Below are 25,198 nucleotides of genomic sequence, written 5' to 3'. Positions count from 1 at the left end.
CACCTGTTAATATGTGAAACAAATGACTGCTGCAGCGGCACCAGAGTGAACACACCACCATGTCCCATCTTATCAGCTGGCTGCATGAAAAGCTGTTTGTTCTAGATAGAGTCTGCAACAATCAACCAGTCTGCTGCAGGGAATTCGGCTGGCCCTGGATGACTGCACCTCACAGGACTGAAGAGGAAGGCGAAATCCAGCTCCACATGGGGGAAAGATGAAGATCAAAGTCATCAGGTACACACCGAATGACAACAATAGGCCTACAGCACAGGATCAGCTCAACACAACCAAACTCCCAATCTTATCTAGGTCAGAGCTACACCTCCAAAGATTCATCCCACCTCCTTTCCTGGCTTTGTGATTTCTTTGTTGTCATGTGTGATGTAATGTAGTGTAATTTTGCAGTGTAAAGTCAAGATGGAGACTGGGTAGTAGAGGCACGAGTCTCCTTTCTGCACACACTCAGTCATAGCACCACTGCTTTCTTTAATAACTTAGGAGGAAGCAAAAAATAATGCTCTAAAACTCTGTGATTTTTGTAATTACCAGTGTATTTAACCTTTTAATACAAGTTTAAAACCAGCTGAACACCTGATCAAGAGCACTACAATTTCCTGATATGAATATGCATTAAAAACGAAACACAAAACATCACTAAAAGAAATTAAATCAGTCACGCAAAGTTGTAAAAAGAGCCATTCCTTGTTTAGAAGACCCACCTACCCCATGTAAATGATTAACAGACAGTCGATCCAGATAGTCTCACCTGCCACCCAGTGTTCCTATCTGGTTACCAGGGTAGCATTACTAGACTAGCTAACATTACTAGATCTCACATGCACTATGACACAAACCCGCACAAAAGGAAAAAGCAAGACAGGGAGGAGGAGAGAAACCGAAGAGGGTGACTAATGAATTGGCTGTCTTCTGTTTTTCCTACCTGTTGAGCAGCTGGAAACAGCAGTTTAAAACCTCTATGCAAACAGGGTTTAATACTGAAAAAAATGATTTTAATAATCTTCCAAAAGAAAACAAGAATAATTCTCTGTGAGGATGTTTGACCAGTTTTGACTCGTCAAACTCTTCAGAGGAGCTGGGCACAAAGCCATGCCTCCTCACTCAGACTCCAAATTCAATTAAATAACCAAGAGTTCAATTGCTGTATAATACCACAATCAATAAACAGAACATTTGTTGTTGTTTTTGGACGGAATTAAACAGATCCCACAAGCAGAACATAGAGAGAAGTTATCAGTGAAACAGATGAGATGGACCAAGATTAGTTTAGGATGGGAGTAGATCAAAAGACACAACATTTCAGTATGCAGCTGCTGCACTGCCCAATCAAACCAAACTACTCCCAGACCAAAACAGGCCTCATTGCAGAATTCTCAGTCTCTACACACACTAATTTATGCAAGAGTGCATAGATACACAAACAAGACAGAAGCTGGAATTCATGCACAGAGTCTCGCACACCTTCACAAACTATAGAAGCATTCACCTTCTGAATAATCCAGTCAGCAAACCTTAACAGGTTTAGAAAAGCAAATAGTCTTTTTAACAAATAATGTAAAAAGGCCCCCAGTTGACTGTGATGAATGAATCAACCCAAGCATGCTGGGAACATTATCAGAATGGGGGGATGAATGAATACATTATCATGCATGGCACAACTTCTCTTTTCCTGCCTCACAGCTTGTCACTCTTCCTGTCTATCAACCTCCTTGCCTGATTACCTGCTCACATACTGAACCCCCTTTTGTCCAGATTAAAGGGGGATGGATGGGGCGAGGTGAAATATTATTTATTTTCACAAGAATTTATTTTGAAAAGGAGATGCGCTGAGTTTCTTTGCTCTGTGTGCGTCAAAGCCTCACTGCCTGCCTCCATTGCTAACCGTCCAGGCTCTTTCTTTTACCCTGTTTGACAGGCTCCACTCCACCTGTCTTCTTTAATATCCCAGCTACCTCCGTGAGTCCGTGCATTCCCCCAAGCCCTCTAACCTACTGGATATCTGCATAACTGTCTGACTGTCAGCCGTTTGTCTATATTCCAAAATTATCCCTCCTGTCTCCTACAAATTATATTTCTATACAACTAATTTTAACTAACACATATGTTTTGTAAGAAGCTTTTACTTGTGTAACATTTCTATAAAGAGGTAATGTCAGTGATTTGAAACTGGATGTTTGTATCTTGACAAATAAATAAAAGAATGGTTTGATATTTTCATAAATGCATTTATTTACTTTCTACAGCAGCTAGTTAGTTTATCAAAAATACTGTAACCAAATCTGACAAACAGCACCTCATAAGGCTCTCACAATTATATTTTGTTTGTTAACCTGTACACAAAACAAAGTGTTTGGCTTAGTTACTCCTCCTGGCAACAAAACGGTCAGGCACATGATTCATTATTTTGACACTAATGTTTTTCTAAAGTTTAAATTAATTTGTGTTACCTTGTCAGAGAGCCAGTCAGGCTGTTTCTCATATTCTCAGTATTTGTGCTAAGCAAAGCAACCAGCTGGGTCTACCTTCTTTTTTACTGCACACCTGAGAATGGAGTTGTTTTTTTTCATCTGACATTTAGCTTAAAAGCAAATGCTGAACTTTGACTTTAACATTTTGATAGTTATCTTTAGGCAACTTGGACTTGCTAAAAGCATGGTATTGGAAGTCAGCTGACATGAAGTATGAGTTTTAACTGTTACGTGTTTCGTAGCCTAAACCTTACATCACGTGTGCTACAGAAGCTGATCCTTGATGCTGGCTTCAAAATCTTGGCTTTGCATCATTCACCATCACCTTCTTTCGGTAACTTCCGTGCAGTATATAAATGTTGATTTTCTTGGTTGCAAAAAAACCAAAAACAAAACACCATTAATTTAAATTTAGGCTTCAATTACATTTCTTCCACAAGGTATTTGGCAAATGAAAAGTATTTCAATGTATTTCAATGGAGATAGGATTGCCTCCCTACCTGTCTACCTGCCAGTTTGTCTCTTCATTTGCCTATTAGGCTTTCTTCCTCCCAGTGTCAACTCAGGCTGCTGTCACACCATACATTTAATCAGTCCAGCAGCCCTGACTATACCGAGCCGTCTCCCTGTGCTGACTGAACTGTGTGTGTGTGTGTGTGTGTGTGTGTGTGTGTGTGTGTGTGTGTGTGTGTGTGTGTGTGTGTGTGTGTGTGTGTGTGTGTGTGTGTGTGTGTGTGTGTGTGTGTGTGTGTGTGTGTGTGTGTGTGTGTGTGTGTGATGTGAGTGGGCCTTTGTGAGGCCTCCACTCAGCAGAGTGATGATAAGTACTCCCAGCCCAGCGCTCTGCATGAGCTGATGGACAGACAGGCCAAGAACACTGGAAGCCTTGTGGTAAGGCATACGTGTGTGTGTGTGTGTGTGTGTGTGTGTGTGTGTGTGTGTGTGTGTGTGTGTGTGTGTGTGTGTGTGTGTGTGTGTGTGTGTGTGTGTGTGTGTGTGTGTGTGTGTGTGTGTGTGTGTGTGTGTGCGTGTGTTGTGGTGTAAAGAGGAACGAAGTAAGGCACTGGCTGGTTTGTGTGTGTGGTGTGTGAGCCTGTGTTTGAGCCTGTGTATGTGTGTGTGTGTGTGTGTGTGTGTGTGCGTCCGTGCGTGCGTGCGTGTGTGTGTGTGTGTGTGTGTGTGTGTGTGCGTGTGTGTAAAGGTGGCAGGGGGAGGGGGGGGTCAACAGCCACACCACCAGGCCTTGCCACATGGCTGCAATTTGTTCATTAGCTATGTAATAAATGTACACACACACACACACACAGAGGTAATATTGTTCAGAGTTCTGCCTGATTGGATTCTGAAATAGAGGACCCTCCGGGGATTCACTTGTAGTCTGCAAGCCACTGTGACCAGCAGAAGAATCATTTCTTAAGGGTTGAAACAAACTCTGAAGGGGGCACATGTCTGTATTTTTGTATTTGCTGGAAGAAACGCTGTGAATATAAACGAAGATAATGTTGTTTGTGTAAGGTTTTGGATTCTAGTGACTAATGTCATCTCTGTTTTGATTGCTTTCACATGGTAGGATAAAAATATATTTCCTTTTTCATGTCTACGTGCCAAAATAACTAGAGGTAATTGTACAACTTTAATAGTCACATGGAAATAATTGATATTCACCAAGGGCCAATTACTGCAAATCTACGATCATCATCCTGTGTCAGATGAGCTCAGGACAGTTGTTACAAATTACTTGCTGTCAAGGATATCAGCTGACAGTTGTTTAAGCTGAGCTTTTCCTGCCAGGCGTATGTCCAGCTAATTCATGTTTGCATCATGATCTTGTAAGCAATATTAAATTATGTGAAACAACATCCCTGCTGACAGATAACTTGACCCAAAATGTTGCTGAGGAGAAAATCCTGAAACATGGATAATAAACTGAATCTGTCCAGCCTCGTTTGGCCTGCGTGTGGAAACCAGCAGCAGAGCTCCGGAGAAGAAGCTGCTTGTTCCACATTCAACGAGGCTTATAGCCTCTGGGAGAGTATGACTGCTGCTCTGCCCTGAGCATACAGATCACCTTACACACTGGCTTTCCTCTGCTTTGATGACTGATGCACACACACGCACATACACACACACACACACACACACACACACACACATACATGCAGCCAAGCATGCCTTCTTCCACAGATACTCAGGAGCATTAAAATGCTGAATTTGCACACACAGACACACATACCCCTTCACCCCATCCCCCGTCTGGATTAATTCACCTGCTGCACCTGAGAATGCGACCGCTATGATGTCACCTACAATCCCATCACTTCAAAGGCACAAAAGAACCTCGGTGCCATCAGCACAAAGAGCAAACACTCCCTCTCACTTCTTCCTTTGTCCCTCTGTCCCCTAATGGTAATTCCCCTGCAGAAAGTCCATACATGGCAAAGGGAGAATTACACAGTGTACTCTACAATCAGGTATTCTTGGGTTTCTGCCCACTGGCACCCATTGCGTGCACCACTGCAACAATGACATACTTTCTTTATCACGCTTCAGTCTTACTGACGTGAAAGAAACTGCCCTACTGCATGAATTGGTGTGCACTTAAATGTGTCGTGTGTATTGTGTGTGTGCGTGTGATAGTTTGAGTGTAATTGTGTACACGCATCTGAGTGAAAGGTGGCCGACTGTAGTGAGAATCCCATGATTACTGTGCTGCCAGTTGCCAGCTCTCCAAAAACTCCCAACGGAAGTACTCACAAGCAGGGTATGATGTGATGAGACAAGGCGATAATACAACCACCACATTAGTGCACGGTTAGCCATTAAAAGACCCAAATGAGATTATGAGGTCATATGGGAGGTGCAAAGCCTATAGCCAAAACAAGAACCACTTCTGTGTAAGTAACAGCGCATGTTCAGGATTCCTTCAGCACAGAGCAGAAAAAATCTAAATGTGGAGAGAAAGAAAGCAGAACCGGAGAAGGAGGACAGACAGTAAGACAAGCAGTGAGGGACAAAGCTTGATAGCGAGAGGTTTTTCCTGCTTTGGAAATTTCCACATTGCTCAATTTTTGTTGTAATCTATTATTGAATAACATGAATTTAGCCTGATTTACCATCAAATCATCCAACTGAGCATGAAACAGGAGGCCAGAGCCCATCTTCCATCTCAGCTCAGTGGAAGGTTTTTTTTCCCATTGTAGAGCAAGGTGAAATAACAGCAGCTGTATGTACTGTAACATGCTGGAGATGCACCAGCCCCATGAGCACGCTATTCACAAGATGATGACTACTGTGAAAATATTCTTCGGCTCTCTTTAGGAAGGAGGGAGCAGAGAGATGGAGGGGGTGGGGTAGGGTGGGGGCAGTTTATGTTTTGTGTGACAGAAACTGAAGAGATACACACAGAAGGAGATAGAGAATTCACCACTGAGATTAAAATGGAATCCATTTTGGTTCTTGAAGCACTCTCATCCACAGCGTGAGGACCTGTTTGGCGTGTTAGCCTCCCTTTGCTCTTTCACTCACTTCCCCTCTTTTCCTCCTCTGCCTTCCCCACGCTGCACGCTTTATATCATTTCTTCCTTTCCTCCAAACTGTAGTCACACCTCCTTCCTCTCCTCTCCTCCTCTTCTTCCTCTCACTTTTCCTCTCTCTAGGCAGCCAGGCACCCCAACACTGTCTCAGGTCCTGAAACTATGGCAACGGAATGAGAGAGCAAGCGCTCTCTATGATTAATAGATGAGAGATGCAGTGCCAATCGCTGGGGCCTGGGGAGGAGGGACAGATGCACTCGAACAACGCCACGCAAACATGCACACATAGTCGCAGAGAGTACACACAATAAGTGCACACTCTAAAGCCCCCTCCCACCATTAGCCGCCCTCTGTGCGTTGTGGCACTGTAAACACAGAAAACCAGGAAAGGGTCTGACTTACGCACCACACTGAGACACAGACACATACATTATCAGTAGTGTTCAGGGCTAAAGGAGCAAATGAAGAGGCGGCAGAGTTTTCCTCATGCTTAACATCCACATGACAAACACTTCCTTATTGGCTCCAAGCAAGCGGACCAACCACAGAAACAACCACAGCAACAGTAGCGGATGCAGCCCTAATGAGTCTTAACAGACTGTGGTTGTGTCTATGACTCACAGCTGGCTTGTCTCACCTGTAAAAGCACAACAGCAGGATGGGAACTAGGACATCATATTTTAACACTGTGTACCATGATTTACATCATACTGATCTGTACTACAAGACTTTGCTCTTTTCAAGGCCAGTCATTCATCCATCTCCCAGGCAATCAAACAAAGGCCTGCTGCTTTTGGATTATCCCTGCAAATGCGTTTCCTTTCTGTTCCATTTGAATAATGACAGGCAACCAAACTCAGCTGTGACAAAGGTATTATGACATGTTAATGTCGCATATATTAAGTATTCAAAGCAAAAACAAAACGTGATGTCATAAGCTGATTTTAAACAATGGGTTTTCATTTAGCATGTAGCAAAGTTTGGCTCCTCAACCGTCTCCTCCTAGATGGGCTGGCTATCACTTTCTAATTCACTTAATTTCTAACAACAAAGCCTTGCCAAGGACCAACAGCCAAAACACCAACAGACACCAGCTTCCTTGGTCCTTCATGCCTCTGGCTTTTTTGGCATACAGTACAAAACATGCTCAATCAATTATGCTCATGTAATGAAGAGTGCTTAAGACATGGTTGGTTAATTCAATGGAAGCTCTGCGGAGTCATTTTTATGGAGCAACAAGGGTGAAGGCTAAGTGAGAGAAAGCAGCCAGTTCAGAGCAACTCGACGAAACTTGGAAACTGCACTGCCGTGCATCCATGCAGGCGTGTGTGTGCAGGAACAACACGCTAAAAGCAAGTGATAACTGAGCGATTACATTCTCAATGAGCCATGCTGTGAATAGAACATACTAGACTGGACTGTGTGGTGATATATAAGATGCCTCTAGTGGGCTGAATATAATTTATCATCTCTTATAAACAGTGGTTGATATGCTCCAACTTGACTGGAAAGGATGGGCTGAGCAGGTAAGAAAATCAAATATATAAACAAAGCTGATAAATTAAAATTTAGACAAAGGTCAGCCATCTCCTCTCACATACTGTATAATATTATTCAGTATGTTTTCTTAGATAAACTGAAAGGAATTTATCAAATAATGAATTCAACTTCAGAGGGTCAGAGAAATCATAGCCAACAAAAATGATGAGAGATGGAGCAGCAGCAGGTTAAGTAGAAAAATATTCATACAGAGGGGGCTGTTGTGTAATTTGTTACAGCATGTTAGACTATCTTCCTGTTTCTTTTTTCACCTTCTGAATCACAGCAGACTCCCACTGAATCTGAAAACAGAGCCAACTTGAGTACAGCTAAAATCAGAAAACGTGCCATGTAACATCTGTGATGGACATAAAAGTAGGAGGTTCTTTGATTATGCTGACCTGCATTTCTACAACAAAATGTGCAAAAACACATAAACAAACACAGGATTATTTTTTTCTCCCCTACTGTGTTTCACTACCGGAGGAGGTTTGTCATTTAGCGTTAAAGTAGTGCAATTGAAGCAGCAGCAATTTAGAAAGATGTGAAAATGGGAAAATAGGTTAAGCATCAATAAATCACATCCAAATGAGTGAGATGGGTTTGATGCTTTCTTGTACTCTAATTGTTTAAAAAAAAAAAAAAAAAAAAAAAAAAAACAGCCCACACACACCAGGGACGTGCATCAATAAAACATGGCTTTTATAAAATATGCATAAATACACACACTATTTAATGCCGGGTATTGACACTGACTGAATGAGGACCGGTGGTTAACAGCAGCTGACTGGTCTCATTGTTTATAATAGAAGGCCAATTCATTTGAATAGGAGCAAAGCCGTCTATCAATTATTCAGAGCCACTGTATTCAGGCAGCATGTGCATCTGTCCTTAGCTGGCAAAAGGTAAATACTAACTCTCTCTCACACACACACACACACACACACACACACACACACACACACACACACACACACACACACACACACACACACACACACACACACAAACACACACTGTGACAAATTCACATCAGTCACACACAATGCCATCCCCATTGCTATTGTTAGGGGATCGGCGGATCAAACGCTCCACGGAGCATTGCTCCAAATACAAGCAACAACTCTGGTCGCTCCGCTCTATTCAGCTTCTGCAGGAGGACAACAGGCAGGCTGTTGTCACAAAGGTAATCATGCTGTAATTCATGTATCAGCACCACAACATGTCAGTGTATATAGTGTTAACAGCAGGATTATCACTCTGGTTTGTGTTGTTGTAGCCTTCATGAAACACTGTGGTGGGATTTACAGCCTGTGCAACATCTCAAAAAATGCCTCCAGGACATTGGAATGCCTCGAGGCTAATGTTGAGGAGGAACAGTGGTAAAATGTTAAAACATTCTGCTATTTCACTTTTAAGATTTGTGTGTAATCCCTCGCACAGCGGTTTATACGCACTCCAAAAAACATAAGGTCACAGATGAAACAACACGCACAGAGAACGACCAAATATTTCCAGTCATTTCAGGAAAAACAGATGAACTAAAACCCTTTCCTCTCAGAGTCGGTCAAGTCTTTCTATCTCTGCTACTACAATTATGTTTCCAAAACACCATGTGCTGCTGCTGAAAATCAGCTGACAAGAGGCATATTTTGCTGTGTGCATTCAATAGTGCTTAGATTCTCCCTTGCACACTTCCAAATCTTTAACCTACATTTAGAGTTTCCAAATCCTTTTCCCAGTGCCTCTGGGGGATATTTACTAAGAAGAGGAGAGGAGAGGAGAGGAGAGGAGAGGAGAGGAGAGGAGAGGAGAGGGGAGGAGAGGAGAGGGGCAACCACAGAGGGACTGGGTGTTGGCAGTCGGGCTGCTGGATGTGGTTTGTGAGGCCTCTATCTTTCCTCCAAGCTTGTTTAAGCAGTAATGTGCAGCAGCTCTTCATCTAATGGCAAACCCACTTCTGAGACAGATGCTCCTGGTCAGAATTACAAACATTTGATTGATCATTTGGACTTGAGTAATAGTGACCACCCCGCCTGGTAGCTTAAATTCCCTGAACACACCCTAATCAAGTGTGTGTGCATAAGTGTGCATGTGTGTAACACAGAGAGAAAAAGTCTCAGCACATCACACCCCTCTCATTCAGATAAGAGTTTTAGAAAGCATGAAAATGAGATTGTAAACAGAATCTGCATCATTACTCTTCCCTGTAAATTGCTATTTTAAATCAAAATCGTAAGTAATTTGAATACATGGCAAATGAAAATCCCGTCATGCACTGTGATAATGAGACAAGCAGTGTCACGCGTTTTCATAACAAATCACGCATTAATATGTTAATAAGCTAAATTAATTGCTGAATCTTTTCATTTTATATTAAATCTACAACTGGTGAGTTTCTGTCTGTAGTTTTCTCACATCTTTGGAGAGGCAAAAAAAAATCCGAGGACCAGGAGGACAACGGTCAGTCCAGTCCTGTAAATTCCAATAAGCACATTTTTTAATTGCCGTTCACGTACCTGCAACTCGGTATTGTAGGCTATACTGACGTTGTTATGCTTAGTGTTTAGATTCAGTGTGATCCAAAATAGGCCCCCCGAGATTTACACTTCTTTATTATATATGGGTAAACAGCATATGAAGGATTACGCACGAAATGATGGTCTGTTTATGTCGGCAAGAGGTATTCTTCGCATATAAGCATCGCAGTTCTCAGACGAAGTTTAAAAACTGGTAGCTTCTTAAGTATAAGTTTGAGAATGCTGTTGAAATAAGTGAAAACACAGTAACTTGTTAAAGTATAACCTCGTGAAGCATGTGCACTTGTCGCCCTGCAGCCTGGCTGTACAGAAAACAAACCTCCGGAGCTGGAGAGGGACCGGTAGAGGCTATAAGCGCATAAAGTTTGAAATAAACAATGAAATCTTACCTTCAGCTCATGAATGGATATGCCTCGGAGTGGTTTTACAGCTGTGCCTTTTAGTAATCCATGAGATATGTCTCTCAAAAGCAGTTCGGATGGTGCTCGTTTCAGAATAACAATACGAGCGCTACTTTTCTCTTGCGCTTCTTTTTGTTACATGCCGCGCTCAAATCACACCTCTTCAAATCGGAATATCCATCGGAAATCCACACTAGAGAGAGAAAAAACGACGTTTTGCCTCTTAAACTCCCCTCAGGTAAACTGAACGGACGGAACCAACCGGGTGTCCCAGTTCTAGCTACGGAGCTGAACGCAGTCCCTTCCACAAAAGCCGACGGTCATCCTATTTGGAGATGAAGCTTCTTACCAGACTGGAGCGGAGCGCAGCGATCCCAGCTGTCACCCACCAGCTACACACAAGCTCTCTCTCACACATTCATAGGGAGGAGCTACGTCTATGAAACGGGAGCTATTGTGTCAATGGGTGCCAGTTATGGACAACTGTAGCTATTTCTATTTTTACGCAGCGGCATTTCATAAGAATGCACGTTGGAGAAAGAGAAAGCTTGAGCGCTATTAATAGTGACGACACAGAAAAAAGGAAAATGTTAAGCAATTATTGGGAATTCAATTAAGATTAACTGGCATTTTGTAGACATGCAGGACAGTCTGTTGGCTTCGTGTCATGCAAACTGTCGCTGGTCATTTTGAGGACACAATAAAGATGCAGGTTCTCCTTCATGCCACCCGCATTACCCCAGTTTGTGCCGATTTGAATCAGAATGTGGTCAGGTTCAAAGCCTCTCTTGTCTCTTGTCTGTTGTCTGTAGTCTGTGATCCCAAGACCGCCCTTCCTACCCTGGTGGTCCCTCATGGTCCCAGGTTGGCACGCGCGCACGCGCACACACAGAAACACGTGCTTAACGGTCACTGGGTTTTTACGAATGAGACTTTACTTGGACGTCATCTCATCAGAGGAACCATCAGGTAAATTCCAAAAACTACACAAAACTTCAGAAAGTTGTTTAAATTTAAGGTACATTTACAGTCTGATGTTAATGATGCATGCGCCACATACTCTGTCTCCCTTACACACACACACACACACACACACACACACACACACACACACACACACACACACACACACACACACACACACACACACACACACACACACACACAGCCTTAAACGAAGCCAAAATCAACATCAATCAGACAGATTAAAAACTGAAAACCTGCCACAAAGGACAAACATAACTACTTGCACATGCTCTCAGATACACAACCAGACAGTATATCACAGTGGGCACATCTAGATGTGTGGACATACAGTATGTTTAAGCTCCAGAGGGACTAAACTAATGTGTGTGAGGCTTTGGGCTTATCATTATATAATAACAAGCCACCTGTGACAGCAGCAGCAGTGTGTGTGCATGTGTTCATGTGTTTGTCCTCCTATGCGGAGGCCTGTCAGGCACTAGCCTTCTTGTTACTGTATACCAGCTCTACAGTGCTGCCTCCACAGGCCCAATGCCAAACACTATACAGTGGTTCTTTTATGTAAACTAATGCCTTCCTGCCTGCCAACCCTTTCCTCATCTGTTATCATTTAATTTGCTTTTATTAACAAAACTAATTTACCATCATGCAATTCAACCATCATTCAGGGATGTGCACATGATGGAGAAAACATAATCACTGTTGTTTTCCTGCTGTTCACCCAGGTAGATTTGGATTTTCTTCGTGTGTTTGGTTAGAAATATCTTATCATAAATAGGCTTGAAATAAAATGTGAACTATATGCAAATACAAGCACTTCTTTGGCAATTAACTGCCTGCAATGCATACATATATATTACATCTCATCTTCGAGTATAATGTGCAGCAGGCTTGTTTGAGTTCATTAAAATTCTGTTTGAGACACGTGTCTGAGTGCAAGTTAGCGTGTGCTGTTGACACATGCAGGTGAATCATTATGGAATCTATACACAAAACCCGATGAGAAAAGCATTTTCATCTGCTAACATCAATACTCGTGCAAATGCTGCAAGCCTCCAACCAAATTAAACTACATTCAACTCTTCTGTATTTCACACATTTACATTCTTTAATCTCTCCCTCGCTCTCTCTCACACTCTCAAACACACTTTGATGTGGAAGTACTGCAAAGTGTGGGAGGCAGGCAGGGTATAATTCGAGCTCAATAATGTCAAGATACACACCAGTTAGTTTGAACTCTGGAAATATGCTCGTGTCAGAGTTTATCTCGCTTATCTTGCTAAAGTTGTCTCAGGCGCATTAAGGACTCTGCATGGAGGAAAGGAGGTGGAAACGGAGCAACCATGACACCCCAGACTGGGACACAAACAGCAGGCACACAACAGCGATACTTCAGGGATTCAGTTCAGCTCATTCCTGAGCTTTTTTTTTTTTTATATCTCCTGACTGAACGACTATACAGCTCTTATGCCCACCTGTCCTTTCTCAAACCACTGGAACTTGATCTAAAACATTTCCTTCCCAGTGTCAAAGAACTCTTCTGTTCACTTTACTGGCTTCCAGTGATGTTTGACAACTAATTCTCACCTTTGTGCTGGGCAGGAAAGACCTTTAAAGAACTGAGACCACCTTAAATCAAAATTTTTGTCAGAGCAAAAATCTGTTTCCTGTTCCTCTGACATTTCAGCCCTCTTCTCCTCCTTTCCTTCCATCGATTAAAAGTCACACCTCATCAGTAGTCACTGAAGTACACCTTTAATGAAGTGAAACATTTCACTATTAAAGTTGGTGGAGATCATTTTCACTACTTTATTGACAATTCAGTAGTTTAGCCCTCCGGCTCTCAATCTGGGGATCTAGCTCCTTGTGAGGGGTCATAAGTTAAATCTTAGGGGCTGTGAGATAATGAACACAGAAAGAAAGAAGTAAAGGTGTTGCTATTCACATTTGTATTCATTGCTTGGACTTTTCAGTGATCATTGCTTTTTTGAGATATCTTTAAAATAACATATGCAGGCCTGAAACAGTTTATTTTTTAAATGAAACACACTGAAGGGGAAACTGTTTCTTTGGTGGAACTTCAAACATCTCATAAACAACTGAAAAGCCACGAAGGACTCCAAACAAACATCTTTTTTTGTAATGGATCACAAATCCAAACTGCTGGGAAGTGCTAACAGCGTACTGTATTTTATATGCACATCATGTGTTTACTCATCTGAAAAGAAACTACAGATGTCAGATAAATACTGTGGAGTATAAAGTACATCTCTTCCCCCATGAGATACAGTAAAGTAGGAGTACAAAGCAGTATAAAATAAAAAAAATACTCAAGTACAAATCACAAAAACATTGTCTAATCTAGTATAATTATATTTAATCAATGTACTTGTGTAATTGCTGAGCTAAAATGTTCTGAACAGGTCCACATCTACTGATTCACATATACATAAGCACCCATACTTTGAAAACAACATACAGTTCATCGGTAATGGAAAAAGTACCGTGATCATTTACCAAAGTAGAAATATCAGCCTGTGCAAATACAAGCAAAAAAAGTAAAAGTAGAAGTACAAAAGTATTATCAGCCATATTCAATGTATCATATGGAGAGATGATTTTTAAACTGCTATCAATAATTTGTATTCATGTCTTATAAAGGACAAACGTGTCTGCAGCATTTAAATGTTGTAAAAGGTCAAGACAGAGCTATTTTAAACATCTTTAAAATGCATCATATTTCTTGAGATAATCATATGTTTTGTGTGTAAAAACTACAAAAGCAAATGCAGTAGTGAAATAATTGTAAGGTAAAATGCACAATGTTTCCATCTGAAATGTAGAACAGCAGTACAGTATGAAGTAGTTATATTATTATTATTATTATTATTATTACAAACACCTACTGTATTTAAAAAAAAATTATTTACGTATTTAACCATATTTAAACACATATGCACTCTGAATCAGTAGTTTCCACTAAAGTCATAGATCTAAAAAAAAAAAATGCTTGTTAAGAAATAAGGCTACACACAGACCACCATCGTCCATGGTTTGGAGCCTGTAGGAGTTACAGGAGTTTTGTTTTGCCTTCATATCAAAATAAGCTGGCATGTCTATTCGAAGCCTGCTGAGCTGTGGTGTACCACTAGACCACTGGAGGAGCATCATTTGTTAAAACTGCCATTGCTGCTGCTGCCCGAGTCCTAATGACTGCTGCTCACCTGTGGATCATACAGACAGCCAAGAAAGAAGCAGAGCCCATTTACACCGGTAACTGCCATTGTACTGTGGCAGGCCACTCATTAAATCTGTCTGCTACCTCTCCTCTCGTACTTTAATGGGCAATGTAGCCTGTTTATTCTCCCCAAAGGGTGTAAAGTGGAAAATAGTAAATATGTCCTTAGATCTACGATTTGTGGCTAACATGCTGCTGATTGCAAAACCTTTCCTTATGTGATTTTGGGAACATAACGACTGTATCTGTATTCATAGCACAGACTGTGTTCAGCTGTTCCTGTCACCTTATAATTGATATTCACTTGTGGATCAGGCTGAAAGCAGACAGGAAAGTGGGGATTTTAAAGGATCAAGTCGAACACTGGTAAACAGCTACAGGCTTGAAAGTGATACTGTTGGCTTTTGGAAACATTGTTGAGGTTCAGTACACAGTTTTGTGATGCTGCAGCTCTTCCAGGAGCAGAGATGCAAACATATTACTCACAAAACATAAAAGTAGAGATCCATAGTTTAATTTTGTACATGTACATAAACAGTGAAATTAACTTGAGTAAAAGTAGGTCATTTAAGATGTGTTCAGACCGTAAGTTGTTGGCCTTTAAAAAAAAAAAAATAATAAAAGAATAACATTTTGTGTGCATTAAATCACTATGGCTTATTGCATTAGGTCAATTTATTAACAGGACCATTTTTTTAAGATTTAAAATAAGATGAATAGTTAATCTAAAAAAATCAACCTGCTTGGATTTAATATGTTGTAAAGTGTGCTGTAACATATGGCTGGGGTGAAGACAAATACTTTAGCAAAACGCTATTTACAATTTATTTTTTTTTTTTTCATCTAATGCATCATCACAACAGGAGAGAAAAAGTATTTCTTTGTACTTTACTGTTGACAGATTTTCTTCTGGAAGTTCACTTAAAATATATGAAAATACTAATATTGAATAATGATTTTGTGTATTATTTTAAAAACAACATCAGTTTTCTTGTGTCCTGAATGATATTTTGTATAAAAGTGTAAAAGTATCCCAATTTGTTTAGGACATTTCTATCTCAAATTCCTTTTTGTGAAATACAACCTAAGTTATCACAAACTACTGCAGAATATGTATAATAGTAAAAAAAAAAAAAAATACAATTCATAAGCATCTCTAAATGTTTATGTATAATCTCACAGACATTTTTTTTTATCATTTGTTTAAAAAAAATGAGCCCAAGATAAGTGTACAAACTGCATAAAGTATGGAAAAATTAAGTGCTGACCACTGTGTTCCACAGAAAAACATTTTGATCAATGGTCCATGCTGGTGTAACCAGCTGTAATTTAGCACTTAGGCTGGATAGAGGGAAATTATTTATCTGTTGTCACTGAAGTTTTTCACAGCAAAAACCAAAAGTCTGATCCTGGCTGAGGTTAATAAAACAAAATAAAACATGAATTAAACAGAACTCCAGAAATTATACGGTACAGTATCACTTTATATGTGTTTAAACAACAGAAATGGAAGTAATTCAGTTTTAACAGGAACTGTGCTTTTTAATAATAAGCACGCAGCACACAATTCAGAGGAATTATCATCTTACAGTAATTACAGTCAAAGCACATGAAAGCTATTATAATTATTGGTATATAGCAGATAGTGAGTAATACATGTGAAATAGAATATCCACAATTTGTCTGCATTGTTCATATTGGTGACACAAGTCTTGTTATTGACTAAAAATGCTAAAACTGCACAAAAACAACAACATTATTGGCAGTAATTCTGTGTATTTGTGGTGTATGTGTTCCGCATGATGTTATCTCGTCCTTGCGAGGTAACTGTCAAATACTTCAAACCAACAGAAATATTCAACAGATCCTGGATGATCGTGTGAGTTTCTGCATATAGGCAGGAATATATATATATATATATACAAAAAATTGAATAAACTGCACAACTGTTGACCCTGAGCAGCAGAATAATGATCATCATATACCTGACAGTCATTTCTCGCATGGAGATGTCATTCACACACACCCCTATGGGTGTATATCTGCACATTAACACAAGTTAACACACACACACGCAGACAGCGTTGGTGGTGATAGTATGATAATTGGAAACAATAGTAAGTATTGCAAGAAATGAAAAATGACCCAGTGTCACAGGAAGCTGGTTTACATTTTCTCAGAAGTGACAAGAAACACTTTCACAAAATTTTAATTGGTCTCCAAGAAAATTTTAGTTGACTCTTTGCTTTGTTTTTTACTCTATCAGCACTGTAACACTACTGTTAGCAAAAGCTTCAGGGTAACTGATTTGTATTCAGAGATGACTGATTGCTGTTAAACCTTCATGCAGCAACATAAACATCAGTAACGCTGCTTTCACCTGTAAACATAACAATAAGGGACAATTAGGCAACCCTTGTGCATGTGTGAACGATTTGAACAATTTAACAGTTTAACAATTTCTATGAGGATTTGTCATCATTAATTAAAGGTAACCTGCCAGCATATTTTTATCCTGCTATGTTGTTGTATATTGGCCTGAAGTTGGCCACCACTCTGCTCTGTTTATTTAGGCATGTCTAAACAATAGAGGTCCCATTATCTGTGATCCATTGTCTCAACTACTATCAGTGAATATTCTGTAATGTGAAAATGTGATTATATTATAATACAAGACACAAATTTATTCTCCTTTAGTCACTACGCTGCATATGTAGTGAGTAGATGCCAAAAACATTAAAAGGCTTTTTTAGAAATTGGCTCCGAGTGTAAGCTTATGTATTCAGTGTGTGTGTGTGTCTCTTTATTTGTGTGTGTGTGTGTGTGTGTGTGTGTGTGTGTGTGTGTGTGTGTGTGTGTGTGTGTGTGTGTGTGTGTGTGTGTGTGTGTGTGTGTGTGTGTGTGTGTGTGTGTGTGTGTTGACCTGTAATGGCGACATAATATAAAGCATGGCTGAGTAAGGTACAGTAAAAAAGTACTGTAAGGCTGCACAGACACACACAAACACACACACACACACACACACACACACACACACACACACACACACACACACACACACACACACACACACACACACACACACACACACGGCAGCCTGCTGGGCCTCGCCCCAGCCAGCTTCAGTTTCCACTGTGCATCCAGGTTTGCATGAAAGCCATGAATAAGTCAGCATTTCTGCATGATAGGTCTGTAACTAGGAGTGACAGTTAGAGAGCATAGTTGTTAGAATCTCAGATGGGATTCAGTGTGTGTGTGTGTGTGTGTGTGTGTGTGTGTGTGTGTGTGTGTGTGTGTGTGTGTGTGTGTGTGTGTGTGTGTGTGTGTGTGTGTGTGTGTGTGTGTGTGTGTGTGTGTGTGTGTGTGTGTGTGTGTGTGTGTGTGTGTGTGTGTGTGTGTGGATGGGTGGGGGACTGAGTGCTTGTGCGTGTGCGCCTGTGTCCTCCCCACTCCCTCATCTACATCACAAATGGACGTCATGCTGCTGATGAAAAGAGAGAGCGAGAGAGTTGACGTCAGCTGCACATGGCACCATCAGGTGAAGAACCACTGACAGTCCAAATGTCTAGTATTACTATCTATATCTATCTGTTTTTATTTATCTGTGATAAAACCATGTAAACATGACGTTCACTTGATAGTTGTTTTCTCAGAAAAAAAATGTATTATCCCATTTTTCAGCAAAAGGAAGTTGTTGTTGTCATGTCACCTAAATGAGGAACTTCAGTCGAGTCAGGTGGTTGTATTCAATGGTAGCAGGAGTCATACTGCCTTGAGCCTCAAATTTTGAACATTTTATCAGTGATGAATAAAGTCATAAGTCTTCAATTGCATACGAAGTCGCTTCCAGTTAATTGAATGGCCCTTCGATTAACTTTTTCTCCCACTTTTCTCCATTTTAATTAATTTCTTTAGGTTTTAAAGAGTGTGGACTTGTTTTCCTGTTTGCTTCTGCGTGGTGGAGTTTATGCAAAGTACTACGATTTTGCAAATAAACTGTGCACCCCAAACCTCTTCTAAGACAGTAACATATCGCTGATCGTATCTGTTTTGAAATAAACTATTTCAAAAACTCTCCCGTTCTGCTACAGATGTTGGTTTTCCACTGTCATACATAAAACCAATGCAATGAAGATGTGTGATATTGCTTTGTATGCTGATTATTCATGTGTTAAATAGCTTTTTTTTTTAACAGGCTGGCACTAATTTCTTGGCCCTGCTCCTAAAGGCCCCATTCTCACAACAGACCAAAGCCCCTTCACAGCACTAAGCCAGACAAACTGGAAGGAACAGGCCAAACAAGCCTTCATCGATGTTCAGCTTCATCTATAGGCCACTCATCTGTTCTCCACCCCTCTTATCCCATAATAACTTTATGTCAGTTAAAACACAACTTCAGTAGCTTCACTTGTGCTGGTTTTGCTTAGAAAATACAAGTCTAATTAATATTCATTTCATCACAGTGATATCTATATTGTGTACACAAAACCGAGCCAAAATATTACGCCCACCCCTCTCTGATATGCAGCTGGTCCTTTGTGTGCAACCAAAACAACTCTGACCCATCGAGGCTGGGGCTCAAGACCTCTGAAGGGGCCCTGTGGTGTCTGGCACTCCGACTCCAAACGGATGATTTAAATCCTGAAAGTTGTGACTTATAGGCGCCGTGGATCAGACTCTGTCTGCACATCCCCTAAAACCCTGCCTGCCTGTTAATGCTTTGCTCCTCTCTTGTCGTTTTGAAGATGCTCTGACCCAGTCGTCTGGCCACTGCAATTTGGTCCTGATCAAAGTCTCTCAGGTCTTTACAACTGCCCACCCGCATCAAGCATGCTGACTACAGGACCAGCTGTTCACTTAACATCTGATGTATCTCAGGATTTGACATGCGGCATTGTTATGGGATAATCATTATTTCCTTCAGCTGTGAGTGCTCATAATGATTTGCATCACCGGTGAAAGTTAATGCAACACCATGATAAACTGGACAGAAATATTCATATACATCATATTTTTCCTGCAAGAGGCTCGGCTGACCTTTGTCTCCTTGCTCTGTCTAGATGAGCAAGCAGGATATTTGTGTACAGTACGGTGTACCTTGTTGCACCTACGAAGGCATATCAGGTGTTGAGTGAAATTGATTTTATGAGGAAATGATGCCGCAGAGCACGGCATCACTTTGAAGAACTACAATGGCATACAAAGTGGAAGCAGATGTTCCCCTGACATTGCATATTATCATTCCCATCTTCATCCTGGCCCGGCTGATCCAAATCCAAATCCAGTTCCAGATTTGACTCCAGTGTCTCTGCTCTCTCTCCCCAAGCTCCAGCTTTAACTTCACCTGGAGTATGGCAGCTGATTTAATGACATGTACACACTGATCCTCCTGAATAAGTAATGCCACCTTTGTTTACACACCCATAGGGCTCATTTATTTTTCAGTTCAAGGAATTTTCTGCTTTCCCCCTCACTGCGACTCCACCTGCCTGTCCATGTCTCACTGTTTCCTAATAGTATGTTTTTTGGGCTTCAATCAGCTACATATTTGAGTATCATTACTAATAGAGTCATTCTTATCTTCTGTGAGGTTCTGAGAGGTTGCTTCTATTCAATTGTGGTTGTTTGTGGTTGCTTGGGGCGGAGTGGCTGGGATCATTGACACAATAGGAGGGAAAAGAATTGGTTGAAATTGGACTTGGCCTTCAACGCAAAAAAATAACAACACAGGATTTGCATTTACTGTAGGCTTTGATAACACCTGGATAACTCATTTCTCATTGAACGTGATTGTCAAAACAGTGTGCTTCGTGTTTATCGTCTCTTAATGTATTGTAGTTTTATCTGCAGCGGTACAGCGAAAGCACGTTTAGATATATAATATTGGGCCTTTTTATACGGTGTCATCGGAGAATTAATGTCATTATGATCAAACCCTCCGCGTTCCTCCACAGACAGACCTCAGCTTTGAACTGCTAAATGATTGATGGGTGAGATGAAAGTGAATGTAGGTCACTGTGGGTGAGGGTCGACAGAGGCAGCATAAATCAGATGGGGATAATAACCAGATATCGCGGAGGATAATGGCTCAACCAGAGCCATTACAGGTATATTCAACAGCTATAACTCAACAATCTGCCACAGCCACTAAATGCTGGACTGCACATTTTACTACTAACAGATAATTTTATGTTGTAGAAAACACGAAGTGGTTCAAACGTGAGGTGATTCCTGATTTGAGGTCAGATGGAGTGAACTGTGTTTAAAAAAGAGCTGTTGCGGGTACAATATCCACCTAAATTATGGGTCATTTAAGTGAAAGTAACAAAAAAACAATAGCCCTGCAACTTTAAACCTTTTTCACATGTGCTGAGTTTGGATGTGCCTGAGTCTAGTTCCTCATGACAGGAGAGAGACAAGATTTGTGGTAAATGTTTTTTCATTTACAGTGTCTCCATGCTGTATTTGATTTGTTATCAGACGCGCATTGTTTGAGAGAGATGTGTACTGGACGTCTGCTCTGTGATCTCCGTTTAAATCATGTAAAAATATTCTTGTCTCCTCATTAAGCTAGTTCACTCCATATTTCCTCAGACAGGAGGAAGCAGCCAGACAACGAACGATGCCAAAGTATCTGATGATAAAGAGACCTGAGCTCAAAGAAAAGTCGAAACACATCTCCGGCAAATACTGCTCAAACACGCACTGATGCAACACATAGGGCACCTTAGTGCTCAAAACACGGAGAAAAACACAGTATAAAGAATACATGTGTACAACTTTGTGAACTTCAAATCTAATATGTGAGATGCAAATCAGTAATTTCCAGTTTTGAATGGGATATTTACAGATTGACTTTTTCCTAAAATACTGAAGTGCTGTTTAAAAAGTGAATAAAGTTTGCTTTGTTTTGTGGCAGACAGCATGTTTTGTTAAGATGGCAAGTAGATTTACTTTAAATTTGCATGACACACAGTATAAAGACCTCAAATTATCACCTCATGTCACTTATGTTGGCCATTTCCCATACATTATTCTATTACAGTACATTGTTGTGTATCGTGAAATATTTATGATGACATAACATCTATATTGCATTACCACTTGCCCCAGATTTCAGCTGTATTTTTGACACACATTAGACTGCGTTTGGCTCTCAGTGCACAGACTCCTATAAACTCACTAGAGATCCTTCTCTGAAAGAATTTAGTTCCATCTCCAATCTGTCAGTGAAAGCAACGCCGGGTGTATAGTATCTCTGCTGCAATCTGGAGATCAGCTGCAGACTCGACAAAAACCATCAGCAAGTGGGACCCCTAAGTTCTCGGTATCTGTGGGAGAAAATGACAGAAGGAAATTGAGTGATGCAGGGCTATCAAAAGAGGAAAAAAACAAATAAAAGGCAGAGAAAGGGGAGAAGTGGGGAACAGATGGAGAGAAAAAAAATGTGAAAATCATAAAGGCAGAGTCAGACAAGGAGAAAAAGAGAGCCATAAAGAGCAGAAGCTGACGTCAAGAGTAAAGGGTAAAGAGACATAAGAGAAAGTTTTGTTGTGAGCACAGAAGGATGGCAGGTGATGGAAGGATAATGACAGAAGGAGGAGCTCGCTTGACCCCTACTGACCTCTTCCTGGATACGGCTGCTGGGAAGGGCTAAAGGAAGTGGGTGCAGCAGCAGTCCTAATGTGATGGGATATCCTGCCGCCTGCCTGCTAACCCCTCTTCCTCTGACGGTAATGTCTGTTCCCATCACTTCGCAGTCACCTCTGCAGGATGACTGTGCTCAAAGAGCAGCACAAACACACTGGAGAAACACTCATAGACACCTCATGCAATGACGCACACACGCATGTTCGCGTGCACGCACGGGCAGATGGACATGCGCTGATGTACGCAGGCCTTCACACATGCTGACAGCCAAAAACACACACACACATTAACACACCTACAGTTGACTCAACATTCACAGCCAAGGACACTTTCACTCAGGTCACCGCATTACGCAGAATTGAAGGACAGTGTTGAAATTATAGAACAGAGGACGAAGAGCTGGTGGATTACACACACAGAAAGTCTGCCAGAGATGGCACCAACAAAAACAATATTATCATGCAGTGCAGTGCAGCTGGTTTGGTTTACAGAGAGCAAACAAAGCCCATTATCCCTCTCAGTGCAGTTTTATACATATATATCCAAATGAAAGCTGATCACTTAAAGAGGATACACATAATTACCCTGAGATTAGACTACTTATATTTTTGTGATTACTGAAGTCAAATGCTAAAAATGATACTCTCCTCAAAAGAACAGTTGTTTTATTTGCCATTATGCTTCATTATGGTTAGTTACTCGTGTCCCTGTCTGTCAGGCAGAGTTCAGCAACTTGTGGGTATTTTCTCCTGTGGAAAAGCTGCCTCGCTTCACTCGCCCCCACCCCACCCATGAAACATCAAAGCATGGCCACACTCAAACTTCAAGCCCATTTTGGCATTGCCCTCCTACCTCTAGATCCCGTAATTACAGCTCATACAAGACATCAACATTATTACTCGTCAAACCACTGTATAATAATACCACAAAGCACTTCAAAGACACAACTCACATTTCAAGGGAAAAATAAAAACTCATGGATTATGCATTAGGAAGGACTGATTCAACCTTCCAAAGCAGCCGGGGCTCAGTTCACGTTTATCCCGAGCGGTACCTAAAACTTGATAATCAAGATTTATGTTGGTATAATTTGGAAATAAATTTTCCATGATTGTTAGAACTGAGCAGATCAGTGGCTCGGGGGTATTTTCACCAGCCTGCGTTTGTCGTTTACAATGCGGTGCCTATTTAACATTTAACAATAGGATTATGCAGCAGCCAAGTGTGAATTTAGACAGTGAGGTTAAACTGCAGTGCCTTGACAGTTCGGAAAGCCTTGACACCAGAGACTTTTTTGTGCGTTTCAATACTGCCCTCTTGTGTTTGATACCAAAAACAAATTACAATTTAATTCAATTCTCTCTAATTGTTATTAAATATTTTGTTTTCCCAAGTAGATCAAAATATAATCAAGTTTCACACCAAACATCAAACAGTTCATGAATATGAAGTCAGTTGTTTATCAATTATTTTCAAATTCTGCTTTTTAAAGATAAAAGAAAATAAACTCTATCAATCCAACAGAGAAATTGTGTCACAGCAACAGAAGCCCAATAACATAAAGCATAGATGTATAAAAAGATCTACAGTATTATGCAGTACATTATGAGTTTCTATGATAGCCAAAATGAAGAATATAGATTAAAAAAATATACAAAAACTGCACTTAAGGAGATGATGCAGCTCACTGTGCAGCAATGACTGATTTGTTTCCACATATAGCAGTGTTAGCACTTAGCACCATGAAAAACACACCCGCAGCGGAAAAAACAAAGCATGTAAAGTATGTGTAGATCAGTTGTTGTTATTACTATTAGATATAAATGTGTATTGAGGATTAATGAGGTAATGTCTACAAAGTACAACAAGCCAAACCTCAGCACCAACCATATGTACTTTGTAGATACTGATTGAACCATCTTGTAGGTTTTGAGGGATGCTACCAAATATATCTTGAGCAGCAATGAGATATTTTAGGACATTTTCCAACTTTTAGCTCTCTGCTCTTTCACTGAAAACAATTTAGGCTGAGAGTACATAATGCATGTGACTCTGTACTTTTTAGTCATTAATTAAGTATTAGTGTCTGTTGTTTAAACCATGCTGGGGCACAAGAGGGCTCTTAAGGACATAACTAACCTCAAGTAAACTCTATAATTTCCAGTTTCAAATAGAGGTGTGCAGAACAGTGTCTTTTTCATGGTTTCTGTACAAAAAAGAAACTGGCAAAGAACTGAGCAGTTTTACACGAACTCAGAGAATTCAATAGTACACTGAACAGCGATATCCTTTAAACACTGTGGACTAAAGTTTGTCTGTGAAAGAATAATTTTTTTATTTCCTCTGTGAATGTTGTTCAAAGTCAAACCGACTGGAAGAAAACTGAGATGGTGAGACGAGATAGGGTGACATTATTACACCAAGATGGGTGGTGTGTGTTTTTAAATCAATAGTACACATAAATGTAACTGTCAACAATACATTGATCATCCGTGTGTGCATTAAGACTGAAACACAATATGATATTCAGCACAGCATTATTATGAAGCTCCATCTTTTAATAATGCCGTGACCTACTTCCTGACGGGGAAGTCAACAGTTTCATCATGACTAAATGTCGCCAACCTTCCATAATGTCACCAACATGTCAGATGTTTTAATTAGTCATGGAGAGTGTCGGCCCCATTTATCTCAACATGCCTTAACTGACTTTGAAGCCTCCGACCCCTATTCACATCCCCATTTAACAGTGTTTTCACGATACAGTGGAGCTCCAGCAGAATGTGTGGAAACAGTGGAAATTAAGTAGTGAGACCCAAGATAA

General features: G+C 40.6%; 1 protein-coding gene across 2 annotated transcripts in view; it reads right to left on the bottom strand.

Moving 5' to 3' along the window:
• The window catches only part of sema6a (sema domain, transmembrane domain (TM), and cytoplasmic domain, (semaphorin) 6A), a 107,366-nt gene extending 96,481 nt beyond the window's left edge, over positions 1-10,885 (bottom strand). For both annotated transcript variants that reach the window (XM_069707734.1, XM_069707735.1), the window contains exon 1: positions 10,491-10,885. The gene's annotated coding sequence lies outside the window, so the exon portion shown is untranslated. The remainder of the gene's footprint in view (positions 1-10,490) is intronic.
• Positions 10,886-25,198: the final 14,313 nt, after the last annotated feature.

Source organism: Brachyistius frenatus, unplaced genomic scaffold (genome assembly GCF_029030835.1).
Source record: "Brachyistius frenatus isolate BFR_SWC_R1_liver_20210118 unplaced genomic scaffold, ASM2903083v1 Contig_72, whole genome shotgun sequence".
Taxonomy (NCBI): domain Eukaryota; kingdom Metazoa; phylum Chordata; class Actinopteri; family Embiotocidae; genus Brachyistius; species Brachyistius frenatus.
Note: the sequence above shows the minus strand (reverse complement) of the source record. Positions and strands in the feature narration are given on the sequence as shown.